Source organism: Lepidochelys kempii, chromosome 2, assembly GCF_965140265.1.
Source record: "Lepidochelys kempii isolate rLepKem1 chromosome 2, rLepKem1.hap2, whole genome shotgun sequence".
Classification (NCBI taxonomy): Eukaryota; Metazoa; Chordata; order Testudines; family Cheloniidae; genus Lepidochelys; species Lepidochelys kempii.
This window is the reverse complement of record NC_133257.1, coordinates 100,593,655-100,610,983: the sequence shown is the minus strand read 5'-3', so window position 1 is coordinate 100,610,983 and position 17,329 is coordinate 100,593,655. Positions and strand designations below refer to the sequence as shown.

Here is a 17,329-nt window from a genome sequence, read left to right as displayed (position 1 = left end):
CGGCAGCGCAGAGGCCCAAAAAGCCTGGGGGGAAGCGTAACGCCGGTTTCGGCCCAGCAGGAGCCCCATACGCCCACAGGAGGCGCCTATAGCGGTTGCAAATGACAACCCGCGGAACGGAGCCTCCCAAGGAGGCGAAAGGCCGCAGCCCGTTAGGTTTCACTTACCGCACGGGGGGAGCCGTCCGCCTCCGCTTGTGATGATCTTGGTCACAAGTGGCGCGCCGTAGATTCGCCGTTCTGCGTCACTCTCAGAACGAGGCCGCGTAGCGCGGGGGGCGGGGGGAAAGGCGAGAAAGAGAGAGGCGACGTGCGGTCACGTGGCACATGACCGGAACAGGAGCGCGAGGAGCGGGCTCGTGCGAGAGAACCCACTCGCCTTCCCTTCGTCCCCACCCCCAGAACTCCGGGCGTCTTCTTTGAGATGCCCCTGTTGCAGGGGCTGGCTCCGAAGAGGGCCTCGCGCGCGCGCGCGCCCCCCTCTGGCCCCACGTGGGGGCTGCGGTGGAACCTGCGGGCCCCGCTTCGCGCCGCTCCGGGCAGCGCCGCCCGCGGCTCAGGGGCGGAGGCGGGGCGCCGGGGCCCTGTGCGGGCAGCCGCGCTGAGGGGCGTTGGGCGCGGCTTCGCTCACCACCGCTGGGGCCGGTGGTTGGGGGGGAAATACGCAAACGGGCAAAACAAAAGCAAAGAAAAACCCCAACAGACTGCGAAGTCCCAGCAGGGCCAGAGGCTGGGCGGGGGAGCCGCTGAAACATGAGCGTGTCCTGCCTACCTGGCCTCCACCTGAGTTGTTTTACTGCCTAAATCAGTGGTTTCCAGCCGCTGCCTGCAGCGCTCACCCGACATCCCTAGGGCCCTACAGGTAGTATTTGTATTGTGTGGGTGTGGCCCACGTAACATACAGAGAGGTGCATATGCAGCCCCCAGTGGTCTAAATTACGGACTTGAAACGCCTTCTGATAATGTTCAAGTTGAAGACTAGCCATTGCTCTGCAGGGGTTGATCCCTTAATTCTCACTAATGTCTCTGTACTAAAATGCAGTTGCTTTTGCTTTCAAGTTGAGTATCTCGGTTGCTAGACAAGCCATATTAGGGCCTTGCAATCTGACCCCACTGTAGTTTTTGAGTCTGTAATATTTAATTGTGCAGCACTTCCTCTCCCCGAGGCCCTTTGGACAGGTAGGCTAGCATTATCATCCTTTTCCAGACTGAAGAACTGAGTTGTGTGGCGATTAAGTGACTTGCTACAGTTGTGGTTTACAGGAGCAGTACATAGACCTATTCACTCCCATTTCCACGCTCTGGCCACTGGAGGATGCCCCAAGACACGTAGAAGTGTACTACTGGAAGGGACCTAGAGAGGTCCTCTAATCCAGTACCCTGCACTCAAGGCAAGAATATGTAATAACTAAACCATTCCTAAAAGGTGTTTGTCTAACCTATTCTTAAAAATTCCAATGATGGAGATTCCACAGCCTCCCTAGGCAATTTATTCCAGTGCTTAAGCATCCTGACATGAAGTTTTTCTTAATGTCCAACGTAAACCGCCCTTGCTGCACTGTAAACTCTTTGCTGCTTGTCCTGTTTTCTTTGTATCCTGTTTTTAAATGTATTCTAATTATTTTTCATTCTTTTCATTTTCATCACATAGATGGAGAGCCTGCAAACTCTTTTAAAAAACTTACTTAGCTTTGCTCACAATTCTAGTAAATAAAATTGGGTATGTTCTTAAGGGTTTGCAGAATCAAGGCCTAATCCAGAAGTCCTTGTGCAAGCAAAACATTAGCTGAATTTTTTGGAAGTTTTATGTGCTTTAAGGACTTCAGGATTGGGCCCTACGTTTTCTTTAATGTTCTGCAACTTGAAGAGGAAGACATTACTATTGTAGAAGTGGCAATATTAACAAAAACAATATTTGCAAAGGAAGTGTGTTATGTAACAAATCAGTTATTTTCTTATTTTTTATAAACACATAAAAACTCATTTTAAACTAACAAATGTACTACACAAAGTGACTATTTAATTAAATTTTAACTTTACGTAAAGAATTTTAAAACAATTCTGAAATTTAAAATATGTTCATCAGTTTTAAAACCATCAGGATGTATTTGTTAAAATGTATCAATATGAGACATGCATGAACTTCTAATAGTATAAACAAAAGATTATAAAAATAGCTTTTTTTAAATAAAAGCAAATATATTTAGAAAGTACAATTATGAATTATTCTGCAATTCATATGCTTTCAAAACTGCCATTGATTTTACTGCGAATTTTGCTTGCCTAAAGAATGTGAGATCAGTTCTTTTAAAGTCCAGGGCAAGTGCTATATTAATAATGCTGTGCAGTTTAGCCAGCAGAGGCTATACTGTGGACAGAGAGAGTTTTAATATTCCCAATCCCATTTCCGTAAACCAGATGCCTGTAGCCAGAAGTTTCAAGTACATTGCTCTCAGTACACCAATGAAGAGACTCTGTTAATATCAGTCTTTTTATTTTGAAATTATACCAATGTAACTGAAAGCAGAATTTGTCTCCATATTTGTATCTACATCTCAGTTTCATTTACAGATGGCCAAAGCTTTCCTGCTCAAACAACCAACCAACCCAAATTTTGTATATACTTCTAATATTTAACATTATTTTAAAATACATAAATAAATTACATCAGAAATTACTGTCAGCCGGAAAGTGGAAAGATAATTTATTGGCTAATAAAGAAATTAGCAAACTTTTAAAATGCTAAAGGTAATTATTAAAAGACATTTAGAGAAAATAGAGTTTAAAGTTACAATGATTCTCACTGATGGTTGGTTCAGCTCAGTTATATGCTGAATTTGGATAATAGAATGGAGTAGCGTAGGGTCCATTGCCCTAAAGATTTCTTCTCCACTCCTACATAACAGACAAGAGCTTGGCTATGCAGTTACATTCGCTACTCTGATGCCTGCCAACGCAAATGAAAGAAAAGGAAACCAAGCACCTTTAATGTACAAAATGCACACTAATTTGTGCAATTTTTGCTCATATGTTTCTGAAACAAATTCTATAAATGTAATTTCTCCAGATGTCTACATTGGTTGTCATCATAAAAGTAACAGTCTGGGCCTGAACTGCAGCAAACAATCCAAAATATTCCCAGAATACTTGATCTAGAAAGGGTGATTAAATGGTTTGTGTGAATTTGGAAACTCAGTGTCCTGCACTGCCATGCAAGAAAATGAGGTATGACTCAAATCCTAGTCTCTTGCTTCTCTCTGTCAAAAAGGTCTGGGAGTGCTGTGGAGATGTAGTGTATTTAACTCCTGGCATGATCAGTTTGTAGTGAGACCTACCATCTCCCCAACAGAAAATTCTGAGGACTAGTTCATAGGCCTGCTAATGGTCTAGGCAGCTAGTGAGAATACTCAAATGAGTAAAGCTGCATAAAGAAAAATTTGGTCTCATATCAGCCAAGTCTCACAAAAGTGGGTGACTGGGGAACAAAATGGCTGATGTAGTTCAATGTTGATAAAAGCAAAGTAATGCACATTGGAAAACATAATCCCAACTATACATATAAAATGATGGGGTCAGAATTAGCTGTACCACTCAAGAAAGAGATCTTGGACTCATTGTGGATAGTTCTCTGAAAACGCAGTATGCAGCGGCAGTCAGAAAAGAGAACAGAATGTTGGGAATCATTAAGAAAGGGATAGATAAGACAGAAAAGATCATATTGCCTCTATGTAAATCCATGCATGCAGATGTGGTCGCCCCATCTCAAAAAAGATATTGGAAAAGGTTCAGAAAAGTAACAAAAATGAGTATGGATATGGAACTGCTTCCACATGTGGAGAGATTAATAAGACTGGGACTTTTCAGTTTGGAAAAGACAACTAAGGGGGGATAGACAAGAGGTCTATAAAATCATGATTGGTTTGGAGAAATTAAATAAGTGTTATTTACTCATAACACAAGAATTTTCACATTACCAAATGAAATTAATAGGCAGCAGGTTTAAAATAAACTAAAGGAAGTGTTTTTTTCTCACAACGCAAAGTCAATCTGTAGAACTCCTTGCCAGAGGATGTTGTGGTTGTGAAGGCCAAGGCTAACAGGACTCTAAAAAGAACTATGTAAGTGCATGGAGGATAGGTCCATCAATGGCTATTAGCCAGAATGGGTAGGGATGGTGTCCTTAGCCTCTGTTTGCCAGCAGCTGGGAATGGGTGATGGGAGATAACTCACTTGATGATTGCCTGTTCTATTCATTCCTTCAGGGGCACCTGGCGTTGGCCACTGTCAGAAGACACAATACTGGGCTTGAGAGACCTTTTGTCTGACCCGGTATGGCCATTCTTATGTCATTCCTGTCCGAATTGTCTCATAGGCAGGTGGTTTACAAAAGAAAACTTCATGTCTGCTCAAAATATTGGCAAATACTGGTATCAGAAATTCAGTCACTTGTCCACTTAGTAACTCACCGCTGAACTGTCCCCAATTATACCCAGTATAGGAAGGAAAACTGTGCAGGGGTTCTCAAACTTCATTGCACCGTGACCCCCTTCTGACAACAAAAATTACTACACAACCCCAGGAAGGGGGATCGAAGCCCGAGCCCTGCCGCCCTATGGGGGGAGGCAAAGCCGAAGCCTGAGCCCCACCACCCGTGGCTAAAGCCCTTGGACTTTGGCTCTGGTTGGTGGGGCTCGGGCTTTAGCCCTGGGTGTTAGGGCTCAACCTTCAGCTTCGGCCCCAGGCCCCAGCAAGTCTGACACTAGCCCTGGTGACCCCATTAAAAGAGGGTCGTGACCCACTTTAGGGTCCTGACCTACAGTTTGAGAACCACTGGATTAGAGTGTTCCTCGTGTATTTCAAATCTTGTACAATGCTTACAGTGTACTGTCCTCTGGTATCCGTGCCTTGTCATGGCAAGACAGCTTGTGTGCTCTAATGATCCCCAAAGCCTGTGTCGGCAGGGGCTTTTTGCTCCTGGTAGGTTGAACCATGCCAGACTGATCTGTGGGGGAAGGGGCCAGACAAAACAAACCCTGGTCCTCCAGGTTGGGGGTTAGGCACAGGGCTAACAACCCTGTCCTGTAAAAATAATATGTTACGGAAACAGTGATGGAGAAATCGACCATTACTGTGTGTGATGGCCTTCAGGGGTCAATGAACTGTATAACTGCCAGTGGTGAAAGCCAAAAGGAAGCCACTGGCATGAAGACTGAAGTGCTCAACACCAAGACAAAAACTAAACTTGGTTTTTAGAACATACGGACAATGTACAAAACAGGGAAGTTAGCTCAGGTCACAGCAGAGATGAGACGCTACAGCTTACCCATCCTGGGTGTAAGCGAGAGCAGATGGACGGGATCAGGAAGATTAACAACAGCCTTGGGAGAAACTTTGCTGTATTCTGGATGGGATGATGGACAACACCATGAGGGTGTTGCAATCCTTTTGAAGAAGGGAGTGGAGCATTCCCTGCTTGAATGGAAGTCCATCCGCAGCAGATTTATGAGAGCCAGACTGAAAGGGAAACAATAATATCACTGATTCAGTGCTATGCTCCGACAAATAACAGTGATGAAGAAGTAAAGGACAAATTCTACCTTACACTATAGGCGGAGTTAGAGAGAGTACCATGCCACGACCTAACTATCGTCATGGGAGACCTGAATGCCAAGGTCGGTAACTACAACAAACGACAGAGCAATGTGAAGACAAGGGTGTGGCAACATGAATGAAAACGGAAAGAGGCTTGTTGATTTCTGTAATATGAATGACCTAGTCATCACCAGAACCCTATTCCAACATCGTGAAATTCACGAGCTGATATGGTGTTCTCCAAATGGCAGAGATAAGAACCAAATTGACCATATCATGATTAATGGCAAATGGCAGCGCTCACCGACAGATGTGAAAGTGAGAAGGGGTGCAGATGTTGGCAGCAACCACCACTTTGTGACAGCCTCTATCTAGTTAAAATTGAGATGTGTGGGTCCACCAAACAAGGGACATAGACGTTATGCAATTGACAAGCTAAAGTCTCCTGAAATACAGAAAGCCTTCGTTCTGCAGTTAAAGAACAGGTTTCAAGCACTTACATACCTTGATGAAGATGGGGGGAATGCAGATGACGAGATCAACAAGAAGTGGGACAAAGTAACAGCAATTTATAAACAGCAGTGAACCCTGTCTAGGGTGCAGGCAGAAGAGAAGGAAGTGGTGGATTACACCCAGCACATGGAATGCCATAGAAATCAGATGAGCCCTGAAGAAAAAAGTTTTAGACACAAAATCCCAGAAGTTGAAGGACAAATACCACGCGCAGTAATAGCAAGGCACACCAGGAGGTCAAACGCCTTGTGAGACCGGACAAATGGCATTATATTGATAATCTGGCAACACAAGCAGAGGATGCAGTTGCCTGTGGTGAACAAGGAACCGTCTACAAAATGGCATGGCTTATCAGTGGTAAACGGCAGACACCAACAAACACTCCCATCAGAAACCAAACAAGGACACCTACTAACAACCGAAAAAGAACAAGAAATGCGCTGGACAGAGCATTTCAAAGAATTGCTGAACAGGGAGTCACCTAAAGAGGAATCAAACATCCAGGAGGCAGAAGATCTTGATATCAATACAGACACCCCAGCTATGGAAGAGATCATTCAAGCCATCAAATCCTTAAAAAATGGGAAAGCTCCTGGCAACCTGAATGCAGAATTGTTCAAGGTAAATCCTAAGTTAGCAGCATCTATCCTGGCCCCTCTATTTACATCAGTCTGGGAAAGGGCAGAAAAGAGCAAGCTGGTTTTTCGGAAAGGGCGTGGCTGTACAGACAAGATCTTCATTTTATGAAACATAATAGAACAATGCTTAGAATGGCAGTGGTAACTCTACATAAATTTCATAGACTTTGAGAAGACTTTTGATAGCATTCACGGGACCAGCCTATGGCACATTCTGCAGGTATATGGAATCCCTTTCCATATAATCAACATCATCAAAAGCTTTTATTTCAACTTTACGTGCAGTGTTGATCACAGTGAGCTCAGTTTTGAAGTCAAAACAGGAGTACGTCAGGGGTGTTTCATGTCTGCAATCCTCTTCAACATTGCCATCGACTGGGTAATGCAGCATACAACAGAACACATGCCAAGACGTACTAAATGGACACCCTTCTCATCCCTTGAAGATCTGGACTTCGCAGATGATCTTGCTCTTCTATCACATACCCAACACCATATACAAGAAAAAAAACTTGACTCAGTGCATTCAGCCAGCAAATTGGACTGAAAATCAACCACAATAAGACAGATATCATGACCTTTAATTAAGTGCCTATCATCAAAACACCTAATACGGCTATCACGGAAACCTGTCACCTAGAAGTCTGTTTGTCTGCACACAGTTTGAATGCTAGTTGCTGTTGCAGTGCCTGCATAAATAGTTGCTTCAATAAAGATCTAGTATAGTGTAAGCAGTGTCAGGATGAGCTCCACCCTGACATCTGGTGGTGAGGTGTGGCAAGTTGTGGAAAAGAACTTCAGGGGCCGATCTCATTTGCATAAGCACACCCACCCTGCCTAGAATGAGGCCATAGCTGCCCAAATGGTCACTTTGGCTGCTGTGGGATCCCCAGTGTCTCTGTTATTGGGGCAGGAAGAATAAATTGTTATTACCCTGATTATGGGAACTGTGCTTGGAACTGTACGTGGCCTTTTGTTATGATGGAGGGATTCACCATCAACTAAGTAGCACTCGCTAGGCAAGGGTCATGGGTTCCAAAACTGTGTGAAGGGAGACAGGCTGGGGACAAGTATTAATACTTGGTGGCATGGGCCCCTTGGTGAGGGCCTTACATGCTAATTGCACTTCCTCCTCTCTCCACTGTGGAATATCAGAGCTAATTTTGATTTCATTAGAAGTCTAGTTATAGGCTGCTGAGCTCACTTTGGGCTGACAGTGCACCAGCACTGGGGCTCCCCTACTACAAGCTGAATTCACCTAAGAGCTGAAATCACTGAGTGTTGTGTTAAGTAGTGAGGGAGCCTGAAGATATATTGTGGAGCAGTTCGACGCGGAGCAGTGTGTGGATGGCAGGAGCTGCTTGTGGGCCGTGGAGCTGAGCGAAGGAGTTCGTGGGGCGGCTGGCGGAGCGGAGCGCAGCTGAGTGAAGGAGTTCGTGGGGCGGCTGGTGGAGCGGAGCGCCGCTATGGAGCTATGGGGCGGTCAGCTTCAGATCACGTAAGGTGCCTCTTACCCCCGTCCCAATTCCACCCAGGTTGGGAGGTAAAGCTCCGCAGATAAACTTTCGAACTCTGGGGCTGCCCTGACCAGGGACAGAGACTTTTGGGGCATTGGACTTTTGGGACTTTGGGTGATTTGGGGTTGCTGGACTCAAGAACCAAAGGGAAAAGGGCATGCCCCAATTTGCCTGGGGTGGGTTTTTTTTTGCTCATGGGTTGTGTTATGAATCCTGTTGGTGATGTTTCCCCAACATAATGCCACATTGTTTCTCTCTGTTATTAAAAGGCTTTTGCTACACTCAGACTATGTGCTTGCGAGAGGGGAAGTATTGCCTCTTGGAGGCGCCCAGCGGGGGTGGTATATATTTGTCCCAGGTCACTGGGTGGGGGCTCGAGCCGGTTTGCATTGTGTTATTGGAATGGAACCCCTAGATATTGAACCCGGCCCTTGTTGCTGCCAACTCTGACGGGCAGAAGGGTTACAATAGTTTAACAACACAGAGTCCTTTCATGTTATTATCCAGTACATGAAACAAACAGAATTGGGGTTGCAATGTTAACAAACACATTAAAGTAAACACAGGTTGCTGGTGTTGCTTTAAAATAAATATGAGCCTAATTCTGCCACCCCTACTCACACAGAGTTGTTCCTTTTTTTGTGAGTTGCCCATTTAAATTTACTTGGCCCTATATAATTAAAGTAAAATACACCATTGGATCAAATGCTGCAGCACTTGCAATTATGCATACTATGGATCCAAACCTGAAATCTTCTTTACTTAGTCCTTGCTAAAAAAAAGTCTCATGGGAATTAATACGAGTTTTGCCTGAGTAACAATGTCAGTACCAGGCCCAGTACATGTAATTCATGTTTTTATATTCCTGTGCTTTTTATTAGTTGGTGAGAGTAAGAACAATACCTGATATACTTTGAAATGGACCGTGACAGTCCTAGAACATGACATTTATTCATAGATAATGAAATACTTACTTAACAGAAATATTAAGTCATTCATTGCTTCATGTAATATTCCTCCAAAGCCCCCGAGTGTAAGTCTCGTTTAGCACATTGCACCTGCAAAAATAGGATAGATGAACACACTTGATACTTCCTTTAAAAACCATAGGGAAGGCAACGGGAAAAGTCTATGGTCATTTTCATTTCAGGATTTCTAGGTACATCATCACAATTTATATGCTTGCCATTTTGTTCTCTTTTCCTTCACTGTGGAAAAAAAACAAATGTGCTAATGCACCTTTCTTTAAATAATATTTATTTGACTTAATATTAAAGAATCTATTATCCATTTACTTCTTTTGATGCTGACAGACTAGTTTGACAATCTTGAGAGCCATATTTTTGAAAAACATGCGGGTATTAGAAATGAGAACTGACATTTTCATATTTTCTACTATTCCAAATGTAATGTAGAGTAAATATATTTTCTGGACAATCAGGATGAAACTTTTAGCACAAAATGAAGTGCCCGCTTCCCTTTTTATTGTCCTGTCATTGGGGGCGGGCTTACTATGAAATGGCACAATATCTCTGGTTTTTTTAGTAAAACATTGTGGCGTTTACATAGCTAGGAAGCGGACATGATGAGAGATGCCTGCACAACAGTGGTGTCCTAGCTGCCTTTTTCAGAGGTGGAGGCAGTGCAGAAGAAGATAAAGCAGGAGCTATACTTCCAACTTCCTGCACTGCTGTTGAACCAACGGGCACCAGAATAAGAGTTTTAAATCATTTTAAGATAATAGATTATAGAGAATGAAGTAGTTTTTATGGAAAATAAAAGATATTTTGATTAAAATAATGTGGCCTCTTTTTTGTCGTTCGTCATTATAAATTCACGACTTCTGCCTTTTTCCCTTTCCCTACTATCAGACTGTGATTTTTTGTTATAATTTATGAAGATAGACCACTAACCCTACCAATGATAAATCTCTGCTTGCAACCTTAAATCCCATGTGTTTCATGATCCTAGATAAATTCCTTGGAGACTGGCATGTACAGGAAATCCTTAATTCATTAGCTAATAGTTTGTAAAGCCCTTTGAATATATAGAGGGACAAATTCTCCTATTAGTTAATTTCAGTGGGGTTGCACTGGTACAACTGAAAAGATAATTTGACCCATAATGTGCTTATAGGTGAATTTACTATTGTTATTTTCTATATACCAGTACTACAGAGTAGTGATTCCTTTAGTGCAGCCTTAAAATTACTACCATATATAACAGAAATGGAATCATTATATAATCCTGTATCTATCTTTAACCCTGTGAGTTTATATATTCAGTAGGGCTGTTAGTGTTTGGACCTGGATAAATATAAAGCCACTTGATAAGTACTCAGCTAATATTCAGTTAATGTGAGTATAAGATCATGCTCCTTTTTGCACTATACCTCAAGAAAGAAGTGGCAGTTTCCTCTTGTCCCATATGTAATACCAGGTTTGTTGCTGAGCCATGCAGTGTCAGTGACCACAATGTAATCGACGTCAGAAAAAATGTACTATTTCTCTGTTCAACTAGCATATTTAGCCCAATGGACCCTACTTCTTCCATACCTTCAAGCAGAATCTTTACATTAACAGGAAGTTCCTATAAGGAAATGTTTCAAAAAGATTTATAAGCAATTAATTACATAGTTGAAAATAGCAAACTTATAGTTAAAGGAATAAAAAGTCACATACATGTTTTTGAAGTGCTTCAATTGCATTCAGCACAGCGAGAACTTGTCCTTTGTCATCAGATGCACCTCGTCCATAGAGATTGCCTTGAAAACAAAATAGAATGAGATCATGATAACTAATAAAGTTAGTTCGTTAGGCAAATGCAGACAGTGATGTTGCACAGGTGTAATAGAGGCATAGTTTATCTGTAGACATCTTATTACTCATCATTGTGCTCTGAACAAATAGGAAAGAAACCAGCTAGACTTTCAAAGCTCAGGATGAATTTGCCAGGATGGCCTTTAGAAAATTATCTTTTTACTTGTAAACTGACCATATTTTATGTGGAAATTACTGGGACACAATAAATATATAGTCCCAGGATGCAATATTTTACTGAATCAATTTTTAGCATAGAATTTACCCTTTAAACTATTAATAAATATGAAATCTTTACAAACTCCATAGTATTTCCTCCTTCTATTTATGATCTTGCATACAACTAAAATAGTTTTTTGACAGGTTGTATATGTAACACAGAGCTCTACGTGGTCTGTAGAAAAACAATCAGTATATGAATAACAAGGTCTCCTGTAGCCAGGACAAGCTATCCCTGTGATGTTCAAAATGTAGCAGGAGTACTCAACCTTTGCTATTCCAAATTCCAGTATTGGATTGTACTGTAATAATTGCAAAGTCCATATTTACTTGTAGTAAATGTTTATATTGGGCACTCTTCCTTTTGTATGCTCATTTCTAATTAAAGTTCTTTGGTGGGTGATAGTTGAGTAGGAGAAATATTATAACAAGCTGAATGGAAGGGGCTAAAGTGAGGTTCTCTTCAGCATTGCCTTCCAAAACTGGCAGAAAATAATAGTACAAAACAATATGATTTTGCAACCTTATTCTGATGAGACCGGGAATGCCCACAAATTCAGCACAGCCATCCATACAGAGTACTCAGCAGGAACATAAGCAGTCTGAATGGGGGAAAATAATAACTGATCAAGGGAGCTAAATGTCTGAACCATGCCTCCTGCCCCAGAATTCTCCTGCTTTTCTAGCCATGGAGGAACAGCAAAGCATGGATTCTGTGGGTTTGACAGGGACTGGTAGTGAGACACAAAAGTTGTACCCTATTTGGACACCTCAGGTGAAATCCTGGCTGTACTGAAGTCTATAGCAAAACTTGTGTGGCTTCAGTGGAGCGAGAATTTCACCTCTAATGTCTGGTGTAGGTACATGTGCAAGATGCAATCTGAATTTGACACAAGATCTTCCTTGCATCTGTATTTTTAGGACAAGTACTTATTTTTGCATACAAGGAAAGAAAAGTTCAAAGGATTTTAGTGGAAAATCTATTCACAGACAAGGAAGGCATTTCCCAGAAGGTTTTTCTGTTTTACCTGAAGAAAATTATTTGTTTCTATGTTATTTGAATGATCTTCCTCTTTTTCTTTCATGGTAGGGAAGCTGCTTTAGTATAAAGGGTCTCACTGTATAAATGATAAGCCAGTTGCTGAAAGCTTTCAAGCTGCTCAAGCACTTACTATTTTTCTCTGTCAGTATGTAAGGCTCTGTTGACCATCCATCCTCAATTTTTGCCGGCTGCACATCCATATGCCCATAAAAACATACCATAGGCTTTTTTTGATCTTTTACAATGTTTGCCAAAATAACTGGTGGCAAAGAGATTTTGTTTCCATTGGGTAGCTAAAATAAATCAAAGAGCTTCATTATATATATACACATTGATAGAGGCTTCCAAAACAAGCATTTATAGATGATGAAGTCACTGGAGTTTGCACCAGGAATGATTTTGATCCTACTTGTCTTGATTTTTGAATGTTTTCTGTTTAGTTCTGTCATTGTAAAAATAATTTGAGAATGACTGATTTATAGAAGCAGACTAGAAACTACATCCTAAGGCTACTATGCAAGGATATATCATTTTCTGGAGCAGTGAATGGTTATATATGCAGCAAAAGAGTAACAATGCTAGCTGTAGCACAAAATAAGAAATGGTCTTAGGGACATACAAGCCATTTTGTTGCAGGAGGTTGGTCCTGGTTCCAGTCACATAACATTAAAAACATCACTGGTATGTGCACTGCCTCGGATTTAAGGGGATAAGGAAAAGTTCTGGAAGCTCTAGTGCTAGGAGACAGATGATTCCACCAACACCCAGTTCTACTCCTTCTAAGCCTTGGGAATGAGGAACAGAAATTATGTTTCCTGCTGTCTCCTGTCATCTCCTCTTCTGGGCCTCTGAAAAAGGAGAGGAAAGGATCTTCGTAGCTCACTGGTTCCCCTGCCTCGTAAACATGATTTTAAAGTTGATGATGGCCCTTTACATTCTGGTCACTTAATCCACCAGGATTACACTATTGGTTCCTGTGTATATAAAATGAGGCTTTCTTTGTAGTCTGCATTTTACTTATTGATGCAAAAGCCAAAGAAAAACCATGCTTACAGTTTCAGTGGTAACCCATTTTATAGGTGTGCTTCTTAACTTGTACAGCGCTTAGATAATTTGTTATCGCACTAGACAAAAGCTGGTAATAGATACTTAGATTTGCATCCTGAAAACACAGTGAAAATGTATTACCTCGTGCATGCCCAGATCTACCATCTCAACTGTTCCACCTAACTTTCTTATCCTCTCTTCTGCCAAAAGCATCATGTTTGTAACCAGATGTCTCTCTGCAGGGTCATTGGAGTTACTTTCTATGGCCACCCAATCTTTGAGTCTCTGCGGGATAAGAAAATTGAAGGTGATGATCTATATGCAGTGTATCGCTCTAAACTGATGTCACGGCCCTCTGAAATGAAAGTTACCTGAAAACATTACTGTGACCCTGGCACACGAGGTGCCAGCCGATGCCAAGGCCCAGGGCTTTGCTGAACACTGACAAATGCATACCTGGAAACCAGTCTGGCTTACCTAGGTGTTAGTATGGTTAAAGTAGATATTAGTGTTAAAAGAATGTGTTTAGTGTTTAGACAATGCTTGTAGGATGCTGCATGCATTAATCCTACTTATAATGCCTGTCTCCCATGGTATACATTTATATTGAGTGTTTTCATTGTAAACCTCTGTAATCATGAAACTCACCAAACAGGAAAAGAAGCGTTAATTAGTGTAAAGCACTGGTCCAGCAGACAAGAGGGCCTTTGAAACCAGATGAGCCATTGTAAGGCACCAAAGGGACAAAGACCTGGTTGATTGCCCTCCCAACCTACATGAAGAGGAGCCAGGCACCGGCACTTGTTCTATCAGTTTGGGTTCTGGGGTGAAGGGGATAAAAATCCCTGACATGGGGAACTGGATCTTTATGCTGGTTAGCGTCTGAGGGGCAAAGATTCCTAAACGTAAGCAAGAGATCCCCATGCTGCTTGGCATGGGTCAGCCCTAAGGGACACATAGAGCTACTTATTATAGAAGCATATATTACCTTTTAAAATCTAAGAAAAGAAATGAGAGTTATTTATGAGGTTAAAACAGGAAACATACACACACATTTGTGTATGTGTATGTTTCCTGTTTTAACCCCATAAATAACTCATTTTTTTCTTACTTAATAAATCTTTAGTTAATTTATTACAGGACTGGCTACAGGCATTGTCATTGGTTTGAGAGCTGAGTACAATTTACCTGGGGTAAGTGACTGGTCCTTTGGGACTGGGAGTAACCTGAATATTTTGCAATCTTTGCTGTCTATCACATAGTCCAGCTTGCCTGGGTATCAACATAGACTGGAATGCCCAGGGGACTGTCTGTGACTCCACGATAAGACTGTTACAATGCTTTAGGAGTTCACATTTTTCACTGGATTGGTTGAAATCTAATTGGAGAACATACAACTAATTTGGGGTTTCTGCCCTGCTTTCTGCTTTCAGTCTGCCCTGAGGTTGGCACTCATGGTTGTGAGCCACTCCAGACAGCTTGACAATCACATTGATTGTTCTATCCTCAGTCACATAGCTTTTAAATATCAACTATGGCCTGAATCCTGCAGAGCTCTTCATAGATACAGGGTCTTCTCTCCTATGCAGAACATTCCTGTATTGGGACCTAAGCAGATTAAACAAATTAAGAAAGCTAAGAAATTGAAATGTGGTTCTACTCTGCAAATTGATTATGGATGAATGGCACCTTCTTACTTCAGAAAACTGCTCCTTGTGTGTCCTTAGGGTCTTCTTTTTTGTTGTTCGCGGCAATAATAAGTTTCTGTTGTTCTTCACTAATGATAGCTCTGCAGAGCCAATGCAGTTGAGAGAGAGCTGAATTCTAGTGCTTCTTGTGCATCATCAGTAGAATTGTTTGTTTGTTAAATTCCAAACAGTTACACCTCTACAAATCCATTGAAGAAAATGGTTTTGCACGGGTGTCCTTGGAGACATATTTCCTAAACAGTGAGGTTGTATAGGGGTCAGTGATGGCCTAATTTTGTCATCAGAACCTTTATCACAGAAGATGATATGTTAAAGGAAAGAACTCAGCTTAAGTTGTAGATTCCAGGTCAAATTTGCATGGCTAACATTTATTAAAAATTTATTTAAAATATTTTTATTTGTAAACTGAACACATTTCATATGGAAATCAAGGAGGGTCTAATTCTGCCAAATGTATTCATGTTGGGTTGTAACTTCCTCCACCAGTTGTCCTGTTGAAATAAATGCAAATGCCTGTGTAGAAAGGTACTAACTCAGTGTGAATTAGGGTTTTAAAAGTGAGCTCTAAGAAGCTACAACCGTGGAATCCTATAATGTCACATTTTAACATTTAGCCTGAAAATTTATGGAAGGTTCATTGAAATTTAGCTTTCTAATAAATTAAATATGAAAATGATTTATTAAATCATTACAGTGCCCCTTGTGTTATTTATTTTGATGTTTAATTCCTTTAAACTGTCCCCACACTTCCAGTTACCAATATGGTATGCTTTTTTTGTATTCACAGTGCATAGCTGCATAGTAGAAGTTGTCAGGGGAGATGCTGGAAGTTTTGGTAACTGGGTAGGGAATAGATGAGGCTCTTTAGTTGGATGTTTCTGTTAAAATAATGAGTAGCAGGATTGTTAATTTCAACATTTAAAATGTCATTTTAGGCTTCTGGGTCAAAAAAAACTACTGGAAATGAACAGGTCAGTTCAAAGGTATTGTTTCAGGCTGGTTGCAGAGTGAGGAAGACAACATTAAGTCATTTTACACAAAGCTCAGGTTTTCAAGGTTATCTTCACTATCCTGAGCACTACAATATATAAATATATAAAGCTTATATTCCAGAACACAAACTTATAGTAACGGTTTGGCAAAGGGTACATTCTGTGATAAATTGTGTGATTATAGATGCACGGAATACTCCTAGGAAAAATCTTGCATATCTTACTTAGGTAAAAAAACTGCAATGATGAGGTTTTGGCCTTCTTTGATTCCTTATTCCTATTTATAGTTAAAAAATAATTGCCCTGTACATAGTACTTTTAGAAGCTAAAGTTTATGAGCGGAAAGAAACAGAAAACTGATATAAGTCTGCTTACTCCTTTGTAAAACCCTTTGAGATCTACGGATGAAAACTTTATACAAGAGCTAGGTGTTTATTATTATTGCTACTACTCTCTTATGAAAATCTTATTAAATATTACCCAAAAATAATTCATTGCATGTATATATCACTTTTCATCCAAAAAGAGCAAAAAATACTATGACCAGAAGTAAAATACCAAGTGTGCTATGATGACTAATTGAACCATTTTAGGATTTTTTTTTTAATGTCTAACCTACTTTGAGAATTCATATGACTAGAAACTTACATCGCAAACATTCTTACTGTGCAGCAATGGGCCTTACCTGTACATATTCATTTTGATGTTCTTCGATATACTGAAATATTTGATCTGAAGGCACAGATATTGCTGTAGTAAGTGACATGAACGATATGGCAAACACCAAGACAGTCTGTAAAAGAAAATTTGAAATGTTGTAAAAGAAGTTAATCCTTTGATTCTCAGACTTTATACAATGCTCAGTCTGTGTGTTTCCAGGAAGATGTATTGCCATTGCAAAGAATGACCTGGGTAGTTTAGTTAATACCAGTGTCAGGTAGTGCTTAAACACATAGGAAGACATTTATTTCATGTTATTCCAGTTCTAGCTCCATTCTTGGTCCCTAATAATCAGAGCTCACAGTGTGAAACAGGAGTGCTGGAGACCTCGTGGTTCAGTCTCAGGAGGCAGTGAGGCTGTGTGGCCTACCCTGAAGGCAAAGTGGGATCCCTTGGAGGTCTGGCTACACTGAAGCTGTTTCTCCTGGATACTGTTCAAAAGCTAGGAGTACAGCACCAATCCTGTGGATCCATGACACAGTGGTAAAACCCATTTTAGGTACTGGGTGTATTTCTTAGCCC

At 41.2% G+C, this 17,329-nt stretch overlaps 1 protein-coding gene and 1 pseudogene across 7 annotated transcripts in view; both read right to left on the bottom strand.

The window, feature by feature from the left end:
* Positions 1 to 520, bottom strand: part of ZNF407 (zinc finger protein 407) — a 463,568-nt gene extending 463,048 nt beyond the window's left edge. For 5 of the 7 annotated variants that reach the window (XR_012157273.1, XM_073331773.1, XM_073331776.1 and 2 more), the window contains exon 1: positions 168 to 508. The gene's annotated coding sequence lies outside the window, so the exon portion shown is untranslated. Of the gene's footprint in view, positions 1 to 167 lie in introns of all 7 variants that reach the window. The other 2 variants (XM_073331771.1, XM_073331772.1) reach the window with 2 other exon arrangements.
* Positions 521 to 9,207: 8,687 nt separating this feature from the next.
* On the bottom strand, positions 9,208 to 16,853 carry LOC140906124 (beta-Ala-His dipeptidase-like; annotated as a pseudogene).
* Positions 16,854 to 17,329: the final 476 nt, after the last annotated feature.